This window comes from Globicephala melas, chromosome 4, assembly GCF_963455315.2.
Source record: "Globicephala melas chromosome 4, mGloMel1.2, whole genome shotgun sequence".
Classification (NCBI taxonomy): Eukaryota; Metazoa; Chordata; class Mammalia; order Artiodactyla; family Delphinidae; genus Globicephala; species Globicephala melas.
Genome location: NC_083317.1, coordinates 114,151,265 through 114,171,882, shown reverse-complemented (window position 1 = coordinate 114,171,882; position 20,618 = coordinate 114,151,265). Strand labels below are relative to the sequence as shown.

At 38.1% G+C, this 20,618-nt stretch overlaps 1 protein-coding gene and 1 pseudogene across 11 annotated transcripts in view; one reads left to right on the top strand and one right to left on the bottom strand.

The window, feature by feature from the left end:
* MBNL1 (muscleblind like splicing regulator 1) overlaps positions 1-20,618 on the top strand; it is a 202,082-nt gene that overhangs the window by 17,750 nt on the left and 163,714 nt on the right. For 2 of the 11 annotated variants that reach the window (XM_030844628.3, XM_030844620.3), the window contains exon 1: positions 6,315-7,002. The exons of 2 other annotated variants lie outside the window; for them this stretch is intronic. The gene's annotated coding sequence lies outside the window, so the exon portion shown is untranslated. Of the gene's footprint in view, positions 1-6,299; positions 7,003-20,618 lie in introns of those variants that run through there. 7 more of the 11 variants (XM_030844623.3, XM_030844615.3, XM_030844619.3 and 4 more) reach the window with 7 other exon arrangements.
* On the bottom strand, positions 237-6,932 carry LOC132597267 (uncharacterized; annotated as a pseudogene).

Here is a 20,618-nt window from a genome sequence, read left to right as displayed (position 1 = left end):
AACAGAAGGGGAAGCAGGAATAAGAGATGCCGACAAAACATCCAGAGAGAGAAAACCCACACAAAGGAATGAGAAGAAAAAAGGATGTGGAATATCATAGAAGCCAAAAGAAAGGAACTTCAGAAATAAATGAGTAGACAGATACAGTGGATGTTTAGAAAAAGAAAAATCAACCTTGCTATTGACAATTTCAATTTTTTTTTTTTTTTGCATTTAGGAAGAAATGAGGCAATGGCCACATTTTCCAGATGCTTTTATTCTACATAGAACAGAGTTAACATGTAGAAATGTTTGGATTACAGTCCATAAGATAGTTACACTATAACATTTATACTGTTAGATCTAATAGATACTGTTTTTAAAAGATTACAAGGAGACTCTCTGCTAAACCACAGCACACCATTTTATGAGATGGTAGAAAATATTTCACAATATTACATGTAATTATATATTGTAAGGTAACATAATATAGGTAATATGTCCATTTTGACCTTCTGGTATCTGTTTCATAATTATTCTTGTAACATTTTTACTTATTAAAAGACCATTAGTGTACATTTTCTTTTCCTTAATGACAGTCTGTATTAGAAGACAGTGTGTATATCCTAGATAAGAATGTATAGAAATGTATTACACATTAGACACATGACTTCAGGATCTGGGACGTAGGCTCAGAAATGCTGCACTGTGGGGCAGGAGGCTTGACCCCTTATTAACTGTGAGGTTTTGGTCAGGGGTCAATTCTCCAGTCTCTGTTACTTTATGTGACAAATGAGGATTATTAATGAATATGAATGACATGGAGATATTATTTGCTTTATAAAGTTATATTATGAGGTGAAGTGGGGAAAAAAACAGCAGAAAATTGTACATGTAGTACAATAACAATTGTGTAAAAAAATGTGTTGAGGAAAACCTGGAAATAAGTAAACTAATATTATCAGTGTCTATTTCTGGGAACTGGAATCACTGCTGAATTTTATGAAAATGTTCTGTCTTCAGAAATTTTGAGTTTTCTATCCTGTGTTGACTTGAGGGAAGAAATAAATCTCTCTTTCTCACGCACACACATACACACACACACACACACACACACACATTTCACTTCTCTCAAGGCCTGGAGCTGGTCATCTTATGGATTCTCTTCAGCTCTGAGATGGAAGATTCTAATGTTTACTGTATCTCACTGCTATAGGCAACTAAATCACTCTCTTCTCTCAGGTCTTCAGCCATTTGCTGCCTTTGCTGTCCTGGCCAGAGCCCACTCTTCTGGTTTGCTCTCCTTCTCAGCGGCGGTGTATCGCCTGTGTTCCGTTCTGCGATTAGACTATCAGGCTCCTGTACACAGCAGTCAAGTATAATCTAGTTATCTCCGTGAAAAGCAAATCTGGATCCTGTGCCAATTATACTGGCCCCCCCAACTCCAATATAACCAAACATGTCAATGGTTCCCGCTGAGCAAAATTATCATGATTGGAGCTTTGCATTTTGAGTGTGATTAATTTTATTAAGATTCATCGATTCTCTCACTGGACTGTAAACTCCTTGAGGTTAGGTATCCCATTCGTTTTTTATCAGTCATGGGATTTCCAGCCCTAGCATGAGCTCAGGATTCAAGGTTCTAGACCTACAGTTCCCACGGCTCTGCCTACTTCTGACCATCTCAATCCTTGACCAACTATCCTGTTTAACAAACACAGCCTCCCCTCCTTTTCCCCTCAACCTGCTTTCTTTTACTTCATAGTACTTACCTCCATCTGAAATTGCCTCAGATATTTATCTTTTTCTACATATTTATTCTTTACTTGTTTAGTGCCTGTCTCCCTCTAAGAGACTGTAAACTCCTTGAAGGAAGTGATTGGGATGTGTCGTTCATTTCTGTAACCATACTGCCTAGAACAGGACTTACTTAACACAGTGGATACTCCATGAACATTTGTGAAACAGAGGCATTGTGTGAATGTGTTTTCTGTAAGGAAGGAAGGAAGGAAGGATGGAAAAATGGAAAGGAGAAAAAAAGAAAAAACAAGGAAGAAATAGAGGAGGAAAGAATTATATTCCTAGAAATCTAATGTGGCTCTTCTTCACATTAAACTTGGGGAGCACTTATGCCTATATTCTTGTTGTCCTAGTGTCTTTAAGAAAATGATGAAAATAAATGGCCTGAATCAGAAGACATTGATGCTAGCTCTTCTCTGTCATGGTTCCAATTTACTTATACAGTATTTTCTGGTCTAATAAGGGAACAGGGCCAGATGGGCTCTAATGTCCATTCTCTACTAAAATTCTGTGGTTCTAAACCTTTAATTCTGAAACGTATTTGCTTTCTATTTCCCTATTTCTAGATACTAAAATGATTATAATGAAGATTTAGATTCAACTTTTAGGTAAAATAGGTTAATTGAAAAATGCATGATAAAATTAATATTTTAACTCAGTTTTAATCTTTATAAACATTTTAAGACAAATATATTGGTTTTATATATTTTTACATTTATGTGTTTTGTACATTAAGTGGTATATATATTATATATGCAATATGTTCTATTATATAACATACTATATATACACACAATAGAATATATATTATTTATATTTAAATACTAGGCATAATTTTAAAAACTTACTTGATATGTGAAATATATAAAGGTCCTAAACTAAATTTAGATAAACTAAATTCACACAATTCTATTAAGTATATTTGTTCAGATATCTGAACAAGTTTGAATCCAGGCTTCAGAAGAATGCTTCCACCCCCTTCCCTGCTGTGAAACTGAATGGAGATACATTTAATGCATGTACTTAAAATAGATTCATCATACGAAAGTGTTTCCAATTCTTCACTGCCTTCCAGCAGCTTCTTCTCTTAACCATCTATATTTAAACATGGGTCAAAAATCATGGGGCCTGAATTTGGGTCCCAGTTTTGACACTATCTTGTAATGGATTCTTTTTACTCTGGTATAATAACAGTATTCCTAGATCTGTGATTCAAGACCTTTTCATATTTCGAGTTTTAAGAAGCATACCTTGGGATATTTTCATTTAGATGATTTGTTGGGGGAGGGGCAGAAAAGGCAAATATTTGGACAGCAGTGAGAGCTTACTGAGCTATAAATGTGGTGTGTAAGGAATAAAGACACAGATCTACTAGAGAATGGATTTGAGGATATGGGGAGGGGGAAGGGTAAACTGTGACAAAGCGAGAGAGTGGCATGGATATATATACACTATCAAACGTAAGGTAGATAGCTAGTGGGAAGCAGCCGCATAGCACAGGGAGATCAGCTAGGTGCTTTGTGACCGCCTGGAGGGGTGGGATAGGGAGGGTGGGAGGGAGGGAGACGCAAGAGGGAAGAGATACGGGAACATATGTATATGTATAACTGATTCACTTTGTTATAAAGCAGAAGCTAACACACCATTGTAAAGCAATTATACTCCAATAAAGATGTAAAAAAAGAAATGTGGTGTGTAGGACAAGAAAGATACAGTTCACACACACACACACACACACACACACACACACACGCTTACACAGTGCCATAAAGACTCTCATTTGAATGAAAAAGATAAATGCTACCATTTCCTTTATCTGTGTTATTGTAAACCAGGTAGCTGATGTTATCTCTGAAAACCATATTCCTTAACTGTATTTCTATTGGGATTCATTGGTATAATTAAGACTTGAATGGTCTGAAATATTTCAGGAAACTGCAGTGAATATTCTTTCCTTTATCTGAAAATGTAGTTTTATTTCATCTGAAATTGTTTTCTATAATTTCCCTCTCCACCCACAAATGACATTCTTTTTATACTTATAGATATACTTACTCATGAGCCTATGAACTATGAACACTACACTTCATAGAAGAGAAACCATAATGCTATCCTAGCACTGAGGGAATATGATTGGTATTATAAATGGGAACTATTTACTTTTTATTACTATAATGATTTTTTAATAATTTCCACAATTTGAAATGTGGTTAGAATGCCACTGGTAGTTGAAAGCTGGCAACATGATTTAATATTTTTAACATATGATCTGGTGTTTGCTGCACTGCTTCAAAATGTTACATGTCATTATTCATGTTATAGTATTATCAATGATAATAAATTAAGCTAAACCAGTGGCAATGAAGTTTTATATCATCATTTATTTTGACTCACTTTGGAGTCCTAGGTTGACCATTGTTTTGTATGAGTTTTCTTATGTGAAATAACATTTTTTCCTCTCTTCTTTGTCATTTACTAGGATGTTTATTCTACTGTTTCTAACATTCAAGGGTCTTTCTTGTATTTCTTTGTATTCTGTTCAGTGGAGCAGAAAATTTGTCTCGGCTTCAATTTTTCTTTTGTTCCCAGAACGTCTCCCCTCCTCCAGTGCTGAAGTGGAAAAATAATTTCCACTCTTGCACCACACAGGTTCAAAGTCTTGTTTTTCACCATGTTGCTCCCAACAGCGAATTTTCTAACCCACATGAAAGAAGAACACCAAAGCTCTAACCTGGAAGTCTGCAAGGGTCTGAGAACAATTGAAAATAAGTTCCTACAACCAGGATTAGCCCTCAGCGGTTCACTGGACATTCTGAGGAGAGGCACGTGGAAGCCAGTGAGGGCACCCAGCTGCCGGCACAGGCATAGGTGGCCCAGCTTAGAAGTCAAGGTCTACTGTCAAGGAGAATGGAGGCAAACTGGAGAAATTAAAAAGCAAGTAGCAAACAATCCAGTAGGCTTAGCCAGGGACTTGGGAGTCTCCTCCCTTCCTCATTCCCTGCATGAGTCATTTTTCCAGTCTGTCCACACCCATTCACCCTTCTTCCATCGGCCTCCACCCTACACTCCCATTCACCCTCCAAGCTGCTGCTACAGGATCTTTCTGAAATGCAAGTCCAAATTTCACCTATCTCCTTGCTGTGTAAACTCATCTAGATCATCACAGTTTTCAGAGTAAAGTTGTGACCCTTGGATTAACACAGACCTACTTTTAGCTCATTTGCTGCCACTCTCCTATAAGTATCCGGCTTGCACTTCTAACAGAAAGACTGGCAGGTCCACTGTATTTGCCAGGCTCTTTTCTCCAGTGGACCTGGACTCAATTCCCTTTATCTTGCTAATTACTACACACCTTTCAAGGGACCTGTTAAAGTCACTCTTCCAGGAAGCCTTCTTGAATCTACTCAGGCCCATCTTGGGCTTGCCTTCATCATTTTAGCATTTATCCTTCAGGTGGAATTAATTGGTTTATTTTTCTCTTCAGTAGCCTCTTCCTTGGTAGAGGTATTATCCTTGAGGGTAGGAACTCTGTGTTATCCATTCTTGAATCTCTGGCATAGCAGGCACTTGATGTAGTTGTTGAAATGAATGCTGAATTAGAAGAAAAGAAGTCCTCATAGCTTGGGGTAGCTACCAATTGGCAGAGAATGCCCATCCCTGTTCTCTGAGAAAGTGTCGGTTTCCTTTTAAATTTGCTTCCACTGTGTGTGCACTTGGGTACTTTTCAATGATTAACACTGAGAAGTGGCACCATCTAATTAATTTCTTTGTTCTGGAAGGGAGCAGTGCACAATATTAACTCAGTGTTTTGTGGACCTAGCCAAGGGTCGAGATCGCAAGTCTGTTATTAATGCCTCTAGAAGTATTTTTGTATTTTAGCACCTTTCATGATGTTTTTCCTTCTCCTCCTGAAGCTGTCCCCACCCTCTCTAACACAGCCTAACAAACTTGTAGGAAGTACATCGCACAGTAGCTAGCATTTGGTCCTAAACTGTGTCCAAAACATGGAAAAAAATGTTTTTAATTAGAATCGTCATTGAACAAGTTATTCCCTAAATCCAAAGGAAGTTCTGCCCCCGCCCCGCGCCAATCTCTAAAACTTGATCACATAACGATAGTCCAGGATTCTTTCTATTCAAAGTGAAGGCAAGTTCCATCTTACGACACCCAGTGAATTATGATTTGGGGCTGTGGTTTCCTTTGTTCCAGCAATGATATGACTTATTTGCCTTGGACTATTACAGTATTTCAGAAAATGAATATTTTATGTTGAAAGAGGGGGTTCTTCTTTCTATAAATCATATAATGCAGAGTTGGGAAGGAAGGGGATTTCACATTCCAAATATTATTTACAAAGTAGATGGGAAGCCGGTATGTGAGTGTTCGTGCTTGTGTGACAGTAAGTTTTACTAAGGAATTCCAAAACCGTGGACACCCTGTTACTGGAGAAAGATACACACTGGCAGTCGTGCGGATGTCTTTCCCGCCTGTGGGCCATCAGGTTCAAAAACTGTGTGGTGCATTTTAACGCGGCAGCCCCACCAGCTGCTACTGTTTTATCCTGATTTTGAGACTCACCTTCAGTCTAACCTTGCCGGCTGCCTTACCAAGTCCCATCCACGGGCCTCTTTCAACAACGAACCGATTTGTCGGCTCAGCCAGTCGGAAGGAGCAGAAAGTAGTAGCGGTGCGTCCTCTCTGCACTATAGCTCGGAGGTTATAATGCTGAACGTATAAGATGGAAGATACCACCGGGAGGCGGCGGGGATGCACCTCGCCAGCTCCAGCTCGGGTTTCCTTTTGCTCTCCGCGCCGGTCGGCGGGTGGCAACGACCACCCCCAGCGGACTTTGTTTGGTTGAGGGGCGACGAGGTGGCGGGGGAGCAGAGCCGAGGGGCGGCGGAAAGTTGAAGAGCGTTTTTTTCGCCGCCGCGTGGGTTCCGGGGCTCGACGAGTCCGCCCAGGGCTTCCTGGTGGGGCTGGGCCGGCGGGGGAGGGGCCGCGCAGCAGCAGCGGAAACCAGACCTCGGCGATAAGAGGCTGCACAGCGACATGCAACAGTCTTTTCACTGCAGCTGAATGAGTTGTGGCGCTCACAATGCTCCCGTGACCGGGAACTGACAAGTTCAATTTTAAATCGCGGGCCTCTTGGAATCATGACTCCCACAATGCCTTGGGCACTCGCTCGGCAGTCGGGCTGCCTCTGAAAAAAAAATGTGAGAGGTAAGTTTCCATTTTCACAGTTTGCTCGCGCTGGTCTGCTGCTCTGCATTGTTCGTGTTCTTTCGGGGCTGTACATGGCTGAAGGAGGAAGTGAGAGAACGCTTGGGCCGGCTCAGCACGCTGGATGGTTTCCTATCACACACCATCTCGAGCTAGAGGGAAAGCGGGAGGTTGCAGCTGCAGCCCAGCTGCGAGGAGCCCTTCCCTGGGCTCTGCGGACACTGTCAGCACTGCCAGCTTCCCACTTGGCAGCCTAAGAGAAAGAAAGAGAAAGAAAGAAGGGGGGTGGTGGTGGTGGTGGCGGATAAAAGAAACAGGTGCGTGGAAGTGTACTTACAACTTAACGACCTTTGTCGGGGGGAGATGCGAGTCCATCCGATGGGAGCCACGGTTTCTCCCAAGAGATCCCGCATCCCTGCCCCTGGGGCTGCCATCCAGCCCGGTTTTCATCTGGGCCAAATATGTGCACGCAAAGGTTAATTCTCTGCCTGCTACCCATAAATTACGCATGACATGTTTAGCTGGGCTTCCTTATATGGAGAGTGCTGTATTTCAGTCCAGTTTGCCTTTTGCCAAGTTTACAGGGCGGAAGAAGCCCTGCATGAGAGGGCTCTTTTTTTTTTTTCCCCATCGTTTTGTAGTGCGTCACTCAAAAACTGTAAGAAAAGTAAGTATAGGCGCTCTCAGGGTGGAGCCGCAGTTAGTGGACTGAATTGCTTTCATGAAAGGTTGAAAAGAATGAAAAGTAGTTAGGACTTGGGTTCTGGTTTTTTAGACAAAAGCAGGACAAATATGTAGCGCGGCCTCCCCCCCCCACCCCTTTTCTTTTTTTTAAACGGAGCCGGAATCTGTTATTGGTAGTAATGTGTCATGTGAGAATACTTTGATTCCAGAGCCTGTAACACGAGCAGGTATATGGTGGAGCTTATGCTTGCCCCTCTCACAGCACTTTACAACTACAGTGGTGAAGCTGGAAGAGTAATTGTGTTCTTGAATCTCTCCTGGGCCGGGAGAATATGCGGCTACTAGGATTCTGTGCTGTATTTCCGTGGAGTGCACTTCCCTAGGATTAAGATTGAGTAAGAAGCTGCCAGAAAGGTTATTGCCACTGCCTTTACTTTGCGTGCCCACCAGCCCAGGCACAAGCCGATAGCAAATGGATGGTAAACTCTGCCCTACTCGGAGGAATTTCTCAAACAAATTAATACAGTGAGAGAGAAGTCATAATTAATGCCTTTGGATTTGCAGGCCGTCTGCAATGTGCTTTGAAATACTACACCAGTGGACACGGTGTTCCCCCCTCCTGGGTTTGAACACAGTGCCTGTTTATACCCAGAGGGTAGTTAGTACGTAACTATTCTATACCAGCATAAGTGAGCCACTCCATGTTATCTCTGTGGGTTCCTGAGAGCGTTGGTGTTGCTCCCTGTCTTGCTGTTGAGATAAAATGTTATCACTGAGACAAGTTAAAATGAAAGTTCAAAGACTGTAAAATTTATCCCAGGAATACTTAGTTCAGTCCTTAGAATGTCTTAGATATGGTGCTATAGCTGGAGACTCTGAATAAAGTTATTTTGTAGCCTGTGAAAGCACATTGTTGTCACTTGTATCTTTGCTTTCTTAAAGTTGGTGACAACTACAGCTCCGAACTGTGTTTTAGGAAATCTCCAGCTTTCTGAGTTTCATCAGTGTTGTGTATTTGCACGGGGGTGAATTTTTTTTTGGATTACTAGCGTGTTGTTAGGCCTTCTTTCAAAAGGTAGACAAAGCTTTTAGTTTTATTTGTTCAGTGGGGGGTTTCCTTGCAAAAGTTGCCTTTTGTGTTTTAAGGAACAAGTTGGGTCAGCACCAGAAAACCTGTTTATCCATTCGTCTATAATTACAGTGTCACTAAAGACGTAATAATCAGGTTGTATTATTACTAAGAGACTCAGAAAACCTCACATGTGCCTAGTTTAATTTTTTTTTCCTCACGTAACTAAGAACAAATTTGTGTGCAGATACACATCGTGTGTGATACTCTATGCAGCCATGCCAACAGAGAATCCAAAGTGTTTTATGGTTTGAGATATTGCTTGTGTTTACATTTCCACATTTGGGGCAAACTTAGACTCCAAGTTGAATTCATTAAATTTTGATTCCAACATTCTGTTCTTCCTCTGGGCACGGAATTCCTATGAAATGAAACACTGGGTTCTGTTCCAGAACAAGAACAGAATATCTCAAGGTTTCTCCTGGCGGGGGAGGGAGGGAGTAAAATCGTATTTCTGATTGAGGAAGGGTGTATTACTTTTTTATATAAAATTTCCTGTCTTTACTGTAAGCAAAAAAATCGCCCTTGCATTTATCATTGTCGCCATACATTAGGCCTGTATTTGATATATCTATTTATGGAAACAGAGAGAATAGCCTTGCTGCACCTTCTGGCTTTCTGCTTGGTGATAGAAGATGCAGAGATTAGAGAATATCTCAGATCTTGCTTAGAAGAAGATGAAAAGAATAGGTGATTGGGGTTTCTTACACTCTGAGGCATCAGGGTGGGCCGTAGATATGAAGGTCAGGGGAGCAGAAGAAGGAAGTGAAATATAGTCACTTAAATATTTGGTTCAATATAAAATCCTAATGGCAATACCGATCACAGAGGATGTTACATAGGGAGATTTTAAAGTGTGTGGCCTTTTAGGCCAAAAAGCTTCATATTTTTGGAATCTAGAACGTGCTGTCCAGTACAGTAGCCGTTGGCCACATGTGACTATTGAGCACTTGAGATGTGGTTTTCTGGATTGAGGTTTGCTCTAAGTGTACAATACGTACTCGATTTTGAACACTTTGTACAAAAGAAAGAATATAAGACATCTGATACTATTTTTTATATTGATTATATGTGGCAGGGATAATATTCTGGATATATTGGTTTCAGTAGAATATATTGTTAGATTAATTTCACGTGTTTCTTTTCACGTTTTAAAAAATACTGCTACTAGAAAACTTAAAATAACAAGTGTGGTTTGCATTGTATTTCTATTGGACAGGGCTGTTCTAGAATAACGCAAGAAAGCACTATTCTGGTAGAAAGCCTAAGGAGTTTGCTGGTCAAAACACAATAAAAAGGATTTTTATTTTTACAAGCTAAAGAAGTTTATTATACATAGGAATACCTCATCTTTCTTATCCATTGTAACCAAAATTTGAGAAAACACACCACCTAACATCTATTTTTGTATCCTCAAAACTACTATTTAGTTTATAACAGAGAAAAGGCTTATAATTAGGGGATGAGTCTTAACACCTCTCAAAGGCCAGAATAGAGTATGATTGCTACTTAGGAACATTTTAGAGACACTATAGTTATCATTGTCCTGAAGTTACCAAACACAAACGAGTCACTAAAATTTATTTTTAAATTTTAAAATAGAGTTTTCAGTAAATAGCAATTATCTTCAAATGCTTCATATATATTTTCCTTTGCTGTGACTTTCCACCTTTAGAGAATAAAACCCCAAATAAGTCCAAACTCCTGACTGTAAGTTAATCGAGGATTAATGAATTCACAAGAAAGAAAGATTTTTCACCTGGAGGGAAGAGGGCATTGTTTTGAATGTTAGGAGAGGTAAGAATACGTTTCTGTAGTAATGTTCTGGGCTTTGAGGAATCCTATACACAGAGACCTTGTCTTTATAATATGAACACATTTTGAGAAAGCATCTGACTGGTGAACAAAACACAATGGCCTAGGACCTGGAAACATTCCTTTCAGATATTTTCAAAACCGAAGTACATTTTGCCATGCACAGTGAGTGTTAAACTGAAAAAAAACGTGGTTCTTTTGCATCCATATAACATACGCTTACTTTTATTTCCTTGAAGGATACCAAAGATATAAGACAGGTTGGATGCAGTGAGTTCTTCTTTGGTGGGGGTGGGGCGGGGAAGGGAGCAAGTTTTATGGAGAATCTCGGAAGAGTTGCCTCCCGGCTTGGTGCCATCTTGAATCTGTCCCCCACCTACAGGAGGCATAACTGCCATTAGTGTCAATGCATGTGTGGAACCTGCGGGGGACAGTCATCCCCATTAACTTTGTAGATCATTTCTGATGAGTCATGGAGCAGATTCACTAATGGTTGGAGAATTATTGATCACAGCGCAGAGGATTCAAGAAGAGCTATTGACATAGGGCACTAAAAGTCTCTAGACGTACTTTGTATTTTTAGAGTTGAGGTAGGGAACTCGGGGTTTATGTAGTAGTGTTTTCATATTATAAAAATATACATTTATATAAGCATTACAGCTATATCCTTGGAAAAACACTTAGCAAATGCGAGATTATAGTTTTCTACATATTATTGTTAGTCTTTTAATGATTTCATTAGATCTCTGTCAGATAATTATTCATGTTTTCTGAGAGGCATCTTATCACTTCTGCCTGTGACGTCCATAAAAATCCTTTGAAGAATTTATGTTAGAGTTTTAGGCATTCTGTATTTGTTACTTTTCCCACTATTTTTGAGATCTTACTCTAGGATTCTGTGGCGATCCTTTGTCAAAAAGAGTTCAGGATATATTAATCTCAAGATGAAATGTAGGCATATTGGATAGAGTGGAAAATTACTTTTCCACTGAGATCAATTATTTTTAAAAGGTGAAGGTATTTCTGAAATAAGTATCATGCTTCAAGTAGTGTATATGCTCCAAAGGAGAAAACTGTCATCTCTTTGGACATTGTTTTAAGAAATCGAGAAGTGTATCTTTCATATACCCAAAGAGGTGAATAATAGCTAATAAGGTACATAGTCCCATCAAGTGTGGATACAATTTGTGTGTGAATGTATATTAGAAGATAAAACTTTTCCCAAGGCAATGCCAGTTTATTCAAATCACCTGGATATTAAATAACATAATATTATTAAAAAGAATTGTGATAACACCATTGTAAAGCAATTATACTCCAATAAAGATGTTAAAAAAAAACAACTCCATTCCAGTCCCTCTTTAGCAGAATTCACAAAATGACAATATTTCTTCCTCTAAAGGATTCTTAAAAAAATTTATCTTGAGACTGGATTTTCGCTATATTTCCACTTTTAAAATAGTCGGGAAGCTCTTAATTAAGAATAAATTTGTTTTAAAGAGTTAACAAGATTCTAGGATCATGGGAACACGTTTAATCATGTGAAATGAACATTGCATGCTGATTTGAGATATTATTTTATTTTGTAAAGTTGATTCATAGGAAAATACGTATTTTGGCAAAAATAGCAAGCTATGTTCAGTCAGATTTGCCAAACTTAAGATATACCTTTTCCTCAAAGAGGTGGCAGTCTGGTAGGGGAAGTAAGAGTTTTGAAAATAACTGTAAAGTGGAAAGTGATATTTCATAAGCAGAGGCTAGGTAACATGGTATGGAAGTTGAGATAAGGGAAGATATGTCTTAATGTAGCTCTGACCAATACATGTAATAAAGGGAACAAACAGTTCTAACGCATTAATAGTGGAAAACAAAAGGTATTCTTTATTTTTTAACATTATAAAAATATTATTCTGTTAAAGCAGCATTAATTATATCTATTTAGTGATATTTCCATATTGTTCATATGTATACATTTAACATCCAGACATAATTTTCATACATGTTCTAGTTCATTTATTTAGTTCCTTTTGCTGGTAGAAATATATAGATTTCCAAACGTCCTATACTAAAATATTGATAGCTTTGTCATTAGTATTACTGTTGAATACCATAAAATATCAGTTTTTGAAGTCACCAGATAGTTACAAATGTATCAGAAACCAAAGTGGGTAAATGGGGTGAACAGTGGATGTAGAAAATTTGTTCAAGAGAAAGCTAGGTTAAAAGTAAGCTGATAATTACAAGGTTGTTTGCTAAAAAATCTATATACTAAAGTTAAGCAGTGGAAGGAATACTAAAATATACCAAAAACCCAGTGATTTCATTTTGGGAAAGGAAACGTATAATATATAATGAACAGCAATGAGAGAACTATATATTAGCAGGGAGATTTTAATCAGAGACAGCCAGAGTATACAATTTAATGTGACGTTGAATAGAAGAAAAGTGAAAAAAGAAAAACAAGATATAGCTGATGATTTCAGGCACTGGTAGAAGTGTCACAATTGTGAATACAATTTTGTAGGTTTTTAAAAATAGTTCATGAATATTTTAAGTACATGATTGTGAAAGATGTGGTAACATTGTGTATACTTACTGTACTCCAAATCCCCGCATACTGACATTGTCTACAATGATTATGACTGAATAGACTCTTTCAGAAAATTCGAAAAATGTATGGTAACAATAGTATATGCAGTGGGAGTGTGAGGAAATCTAAACAGTGAAAGACTTTACAGTTTAATAGTCAAAACACGTCAAAAGCAGGTTAAATAACAAGAATGCCAAATAAGGCATTAAGCAATTCATATTCATATTTAGAACATCACTAAAGATACTTTTTGAACTTGACTTAGTATTAAAACTTACAGACCATACACAGCTTATTGCATCCAAAAAATTTAATCTAATCCAGTATTCAACAATCTGTTTATCAGCATTGTTGATGATAGTAATAATGATAGGTTAACATTTTATTTGTTTCTGTCTTATCTGATTACAAGAAAAGAATTACCTTTACAATGACCTTTTAGCACTCTATGTGGGTGGCTAGCTCTTATCCTAGTAGAAAGATAGGATATGGGGTGGGATGGTGATAGTCAAGTTAGGCCACAGGCCACAGATATAATAGGAGGGCAAATGGCTAGCTGCGGTGGTGGGGGGGGGGCGGGGGGGGAGTTGGAGAAAAAAGCTCTGAGCCATTGAGTTTGCAAACTCAGTATTCGGCACAAAGATTCCCTCATTGATATTTCTGTTTACTAAATTTTAGTTTCAAAAAGCCATGCTATGAAATGATAACATCAGTTTCTATAAACAGTATATCTAAATTTGTTTTGAAAGTACAATCTTTGTTGCAGTGCAGGTAGAACAACAAAAACAGACCTCATTTGGGGGTAACATGTTTTGAGAAGTGGAACACTTTGTAAATATAAGAGGTGATACTGATGTTATTATTATCATTTAAAAATTATCGTATCTTTATATATTTATTTCATTTTGTCTACACCTTGAAAGGAGTAATAGACTTTGGGAGGTGGGGCACAAAAGTCTCACAATGTATAGATTTTATTTCACCAAACCAGATGTGACTAGGTGTGTGGACTGGGAAAAACCATTTACTCTTTCTATTGTTTAATTCTTACATCTGTGAAATTATAAACATGTTACTAATAGAAGTGCCACTTGCTATACATTTCTTTACAAAATATCTCATTTAATCTTTCCGACAGCTGTAAAATATTCCTTATGACTTTTATCTTAAAGATGACTAGCATGACTAGAAAACACTTTTGGTAGTTTGCAGAGCTGTGAGATCTTTTTTCTTCTTTATTCCAATGTCCATATTTTTAACCATTTTTTTGTCTTGCTTGCAGTCATGTACAAAGAATGGTGATGAGGCTAATAGCTTTAACAATGATTACTAACATCTTGAACTGCTTTCTTTGTGCCAGGGTAAAGTTTATGAATTAATTCACACATTCCTCAGAACAGCCTTATGAGATGTGTACTGTTAATATCTCGGTTTCAAAGATGGGGAAACTGAGGCACAAAGTTAATTGCCCATGGTTTCTTAATTAGGAAGTGGCACAACAAGGAGCGGAACCAAGGTAGTCCAGTTCTAGAACCCATGCTTGTACGTCAAAGAATAAAAATAAAATTTAAAAAACACTTGTGTTGGGTACTGATAGGAGATGGAAACTGTAAACATTTGGAATAATTCAGAAGAGTAAAACTTACTACAGCATTTGAGGAGACCCTAGAAGAATGAGTAGAAAGTAAGAGAAGAGAGAGAAAAGGCCTAGGGAGGGGCAGTTAACAGGGTAGAAGAAACGAAGAATCAGGTGGGAAAGGGAGATAGGGGCTCCACTTTGGAGGGCACTGAGGACCAGGTACTAAGTTTGATTCACAATGGGAACATTAGGAAACATTTGCTTTGGCAAGTAACTGTACAGGAGTTGTGTTTTAGTGACATTTTTTAGAGGAAGAATAGGACATACATAGGATGAAGTGGAGATTGTAGGATAGAGATGAGGGACTAAAAAAGGACAATGACAGGAGAATGAAAGGGACATGTGTGCTAGGGAAAAAGTGACAGGCTTTGGGTCCACAGGATGTAGCAAGCGTTAGATGTGGATGTTAAAGGTGATGGGAGGTATTAAAAATGATTTTAAAAACATGGTAAGAGGGCTTCCCTGGTGGCGCAGTGGTTGAGAGTCTGCCTGCAGATGCAGGTGACATGGGTTCGTGCCCCGGTCCGGGAAGATCCCACATGCCGCGGAGCGGCTGGGCCCGTGAGCCATGGCCGCTGAGCCTGCGCGTCCGGAGCCTGTGCTCCGCAACAGGAGAGGCCACAGCAGTGAGAGGCCCGCGTACCGCAAAAAAATAAAAAATAAAAAAATAAAAATATGGTAAGAATTTTTAAAACTTTTCATCCAAAATTTTAAAAGCTTTGTTAATGTTATCCCTGTTCATCACATTGCTCCTTGTGAGGTCTTTTAGTATAAAGAACTATATTTTAATATATCAGAGGAAAACACTTAAAATTATATTTTATCAGGACCTATAACTTGGGTAAGTGGAAGATACCTGTTAAATTCTTAAAACAGTTCATTTCTGTGTCAAGCTCTTTTAAAAGACAGGGTTGTTAAATTCTTTATTCCAAATTGGTAATTCTGAAGTAAGCGTAATTTCATCTTTAGGGGTATGTTGTTGTTTGCTAAGAAATGTCTCATTGACGGCTAGGCAGTTGTGGTCCCCTGTTAAAAGTTCATGCAGAACACTGGTGTAAATGATCCTCAATGATAAACCAGGTGGCAGATAGATACATGATAAAACAAGTTTGCAATGTGCTCAATGTAGCTGACATTTATACTTCTCAGACCTTGCTATTTTAGGGAAGGTATCAGTGTAACTGTGATATTCTTTTTCCTGGAAATAAAGATCCTTAATAATCAGACGTTCTTATAAACAGAATTATTTACCTATGGGAATAAATAACCAGTTGCATTGAGTTAACAGTTACCTGGGGTTGTGAGGATAGTTATATTTCAAATAGAATAGAAAGCTTTGCAGGAGTACTCGTAGGCCTTTTTACATAAGGCACTTACATGCCTTTTACAAGTAAATGGCTTAAGAGAGTTTAAGCAAAGCATGTCAGAACAATGACTGTATTTAATACACATAGAGAAGTTCTTATGAAATCAAGACAGTTTTCAAGAAAAAGATTCTATTTATAAAGATTTACCACTTTATTTAGATGGTCTATATCCACAGAAAATAATTTTAAAATTGCACTGTTTATGTCTTTAAATGTGTTTATGTAGAGCTAGAGAAAATAATGTTAACTGTTTCATTTTGCCTTTTGTTTATGTGCCTTTTAGTATTATGTGAAAATCACACTCAGAACATGCCTTTTTCTATTATTAGACTTTTTTTTTTTCCTTATCTGGTTTTGGCCTTGTGCTACAAAGATATGGTAAAAATCTGTTTTTATTGAATTACAGATAATGCTTAGAAAATTTCATCCTAAAGTAACTAAGATTAAATAGTATTAAATTAGAAATTCGTCTTTGCTTTCTCTATTCACTGGGCCAACCTTAACTAGACAAATTTACTCCAAATTATTTTGAGCCATTATTTGAATTTTCATTATTTGAAAATTTCAGGGAAAGCTGCATTGTCAACTTAATGGCCTTCATATAAGGCAGTTGGTCTTAAATACCTTATCAGAAGACTTTGAGAGATTTGATGAGCGTCGGGAAAGTGAACAACAGGGAATACAAGCAAATCTTTAACCCAGGTGTAGAGTCTCTCTGAGGTATTGCAGGACCTTTCCAAAAATTAATTTGAAATATCCAGAACAATAATTGAGACTATTGAAAAAAATGTACTTCAAATGGAATTCTGCGTAATGCTTTCTGGGGGACCACATTCACTGAAAATTGTCCGTGGGAAATGACTCTCTCAGAGGAATATAGTTTGAGGACTGGATTTTAAAAGTAAATATTGTTTTGGGAGCAGTTAACATAGGAAGTGATTATTGTGTCTGTTTCTCAGTAATGGATTAAAGTTTATTATGTGCTGAGGTCTTTTCACTTAGAAAGTTATGTTCCTATGTTAACAATAGGCAATATAGGGAAATCAATTCATTCTTTGTGCTCTGCTAAATAATCAATTAACAAACATATTTTGAGCACCTGTCGGAAGTAAGGGATTGTCGTAGGTCAGGAGAAGAGGTTTCAAAGGAGAATTACATAGTTTCTATTCTTCTTTGACATGTAATTGAGTTGGGGAGAAAGACATGAAAAGTTAACAGTACAATCAGTATTGGCACCATAAAGTTGAATACCAAAGGAGGAAATTCAAAGAAGGAAGTCTTTGTGGAACTGAATGGTTAGGGCATGCTCTGTGGAGGAGGTGGGCCTGACATAGGCTGAAGGTTAGGCAATCTTTTCAGAAAATAGAGGGAAACGGTACGAACAGTATGAACAGAATGAGGCTAGCTGCCATATTTGAGCACCTTCTCTGCGTGAGACATTCTTTCCAGAAAAGAACCATAGTGCTACACAATTAGGGAACAGGCTTGTGTGGCAGGAACCACCATCCTCTTGATAGAGATGAGGAAGCTGAAACTCAGAGAGGTTAACCTACTTGCCTAAATTCACACAGCCTGGTGAGCAGCCAGAATGAATTGAGGCCAGGTCTCTTCTCACTTCAAAACCAGCATTCTCTTTCTCCTTTATGATTCTGCTGAGAACGAATGTGGTATAGTTATGATACAGTAATTTTAAAACTTCACCCATAGAATTGACAGGGCTCAAGAAGGTATAAATTTAAGTTAAAAGGCTGGCAAGTACATTTCATTCTTTTGCTTTGACATTGGATTACAAATGGCATAGAGTTTTACACCTGTTTGTGATCTTTGCTTCTTAGGCTTATAAGCCTCCTGTCTTTAGCAGATAGGGTAAGGGCATGCAGTAGTGGGACCCATTATAACATTGCATTTGGGCCATCTGGGATCCAATCAGAGGAAGCTTTGTGAAGATAATGTACTTTCACACCAATAACATAATGCCATAAAATTTTCACCAAGAAATGATAGGCATAGCTCCAGAACACATGCTAAATTTATTTATCATCTTCATATGGTCATTTTATGCTTTCATGTTGCATCATTTTCACACACCAGTCTGTACTCTCTGTCATTATGTGGCATAGCCTAATGACTTAAAAAAGATAAAGTATTAATTGAAGACTGGTTCTCTTGGAGCTTGTCACTTGCTAAAAAATTCCTCTCTTCATAGAGGTATTTTGAACATATACCAAATAAAATTATATATTGTTTAGAGAAGGAAGATGGAAGAATTGTATGCCATTGCTTTTGACCTCAGAGGAAAGCTCTCTTATTAGGAAATATTTATTGAGTGTACTTGTCCATGTGCCACCTCTCATGCTTTATCCACCTATCAGAGGATAAAGAAGTGAGTAAGATACGCCCTGTTCTCAGGGTAGTTTCCAGTGTAGTGATGGAAATATTCACAAGTAATGTACGGGCAAAACAAAGTGGGCACGGAAGAGCCAAGAATAGGCTGCTTGTGGGCAGAGTGTGGAATTTGCCTAAAACCAACCAGTAGACACCTTAACTCTTTGTATACTTTGTATATTGGAGAAAAGACAAAAATCAAATCATAATTTGTTAAAATTACATGATTCAGTACTTAAGCTATTTATCTTTCTGTTTAAGTATTTGATAAATAAGCATGACCCAAATGTAGGGTGATTCTAGACTAGACAGAAGAGATTAATTTGTTTCAGATGTTGGCACTTCTGTAGAAAGATGGGGACATAATTCACCTGAAGCTTCTTCGTACTAACTCCCTGATTAGGAGATGAAAACACTCAGTATTGACAGTCAGGTTTCAGTGGCTGCAACTTTTGTGTTAACAGAAAAGAAAAATCCATAAAAGAGAGGTGTGCTGTATTTAACTTTAGTGACAAAAGGTTTTAGATAACGCTCACGAAGCTCTTTTTCCTCCAGCTTTTCTTTGTTTGCAGGAAATAAAGCTGTATTTTGTAGGCTAGTTTCCAAACTTTCAAATGGTGAAAGTGCAACTGTGCATATTCTATAAGACCCCATTCAGCTGTGAAGTGTTTGTTCCTTGTTTCCAGGATTTATTCTGCATTCTAGGTTGGAAAACTCAGAATTTTTATTGTATGGCTTGCCATTCTTCATTTGCAATCATAAACATTTATTTAAAGCCCACTGCATAAAAACCTTCACGATAAGATTTTTGGCTGAAATTTTCAGGAGAAATTAGAGATATAGGTCCTCTTTTCTGAAGTTTATGGCCCAAAGGAAAAGATCCATTCATCTTGAAATAATGAAAACAAAACAAGAACTACAAAAGACCATACCATCAGCGATCATAATAATTATAAAAATAGCTTCTTACTTGGTAGGCACTTATTCTTTTACTTACGTGACCATACTTAGTTCTTACACAGCGCTGTGAGATTTATGCATTGCTGGCCCTAACTCTGGTTCACAGGTGAGAAAATGGAGGCTCAGCAAGGTTAAGGTCAGGTGATTTGCTCAAGGGTCATGTAGCAAGGTGCTGTGAGTGCTGAGCTCTCAGCCCAGTTTTGCTGTTTGTTTGTCTGCCTGTTTGTTTCCATCAGGATGGCATGACTTAAGTCAACAAACCCAGCAATGTAGACTTGAGGCTCAGTCCAGGTTAGTTCTGGAAAGACTTAGTAAAGGAGGCAGGATGTGAAAGGCGGGTTTTGAAGCATTGTGGTCATAAAACAGCAGAGACGGGGGAGTGGACTTCGAAGTTTCCCCGGCTTGGAGAGGAGGGCAGTATCGAATGGCCTAATCTGCCTGTGTGGTTTGCTCGGTATTAGTTCTACTCACACCTAATACCCTCTGCCCCAGCGCTCGCCAAGATCAGCAAAATCTACTTTTAGACTCAAAATCATTACCACCTGTGAAGTTTCTGGTGTCACTTCTGAATGACATAGCATTCTGCCAATTGCTTCATTGGATGGCTTTAAGTGGCACAGTTTAAGAAGTGTCTTGAGCCATAAAAGAGTGTTGCAAATGCTCTTATAATTTATTCAGCTGCATTATTGAAGGCATTAGGGTAATTCAGTTCATTTCTCTCATCATTAAAAAATAGAAATCTGTTGCCAACATGAAAATAATCAAACGTGTCATTGAGAATTGACATACACTTGGAGATTTCTGATGAACTTTTCTCACTTCCCCCAAGTCCTAGCAGAGTAATTAGAGCATGTCTGTGTGTGTGTGATGTGCACACATATGTGTGTTATATCCATATGTACATGTGTATTCCATAAAGGACTATGAAGTAGTCCATAAGTTATAGCTGAAAAAGGAACAAAATAAATATATGAAACTAAGGGACGCATTCACCAATAAGGTTAGTGTATAAGTTTGCTCTGAAATATTATATTAATATCATTTTGT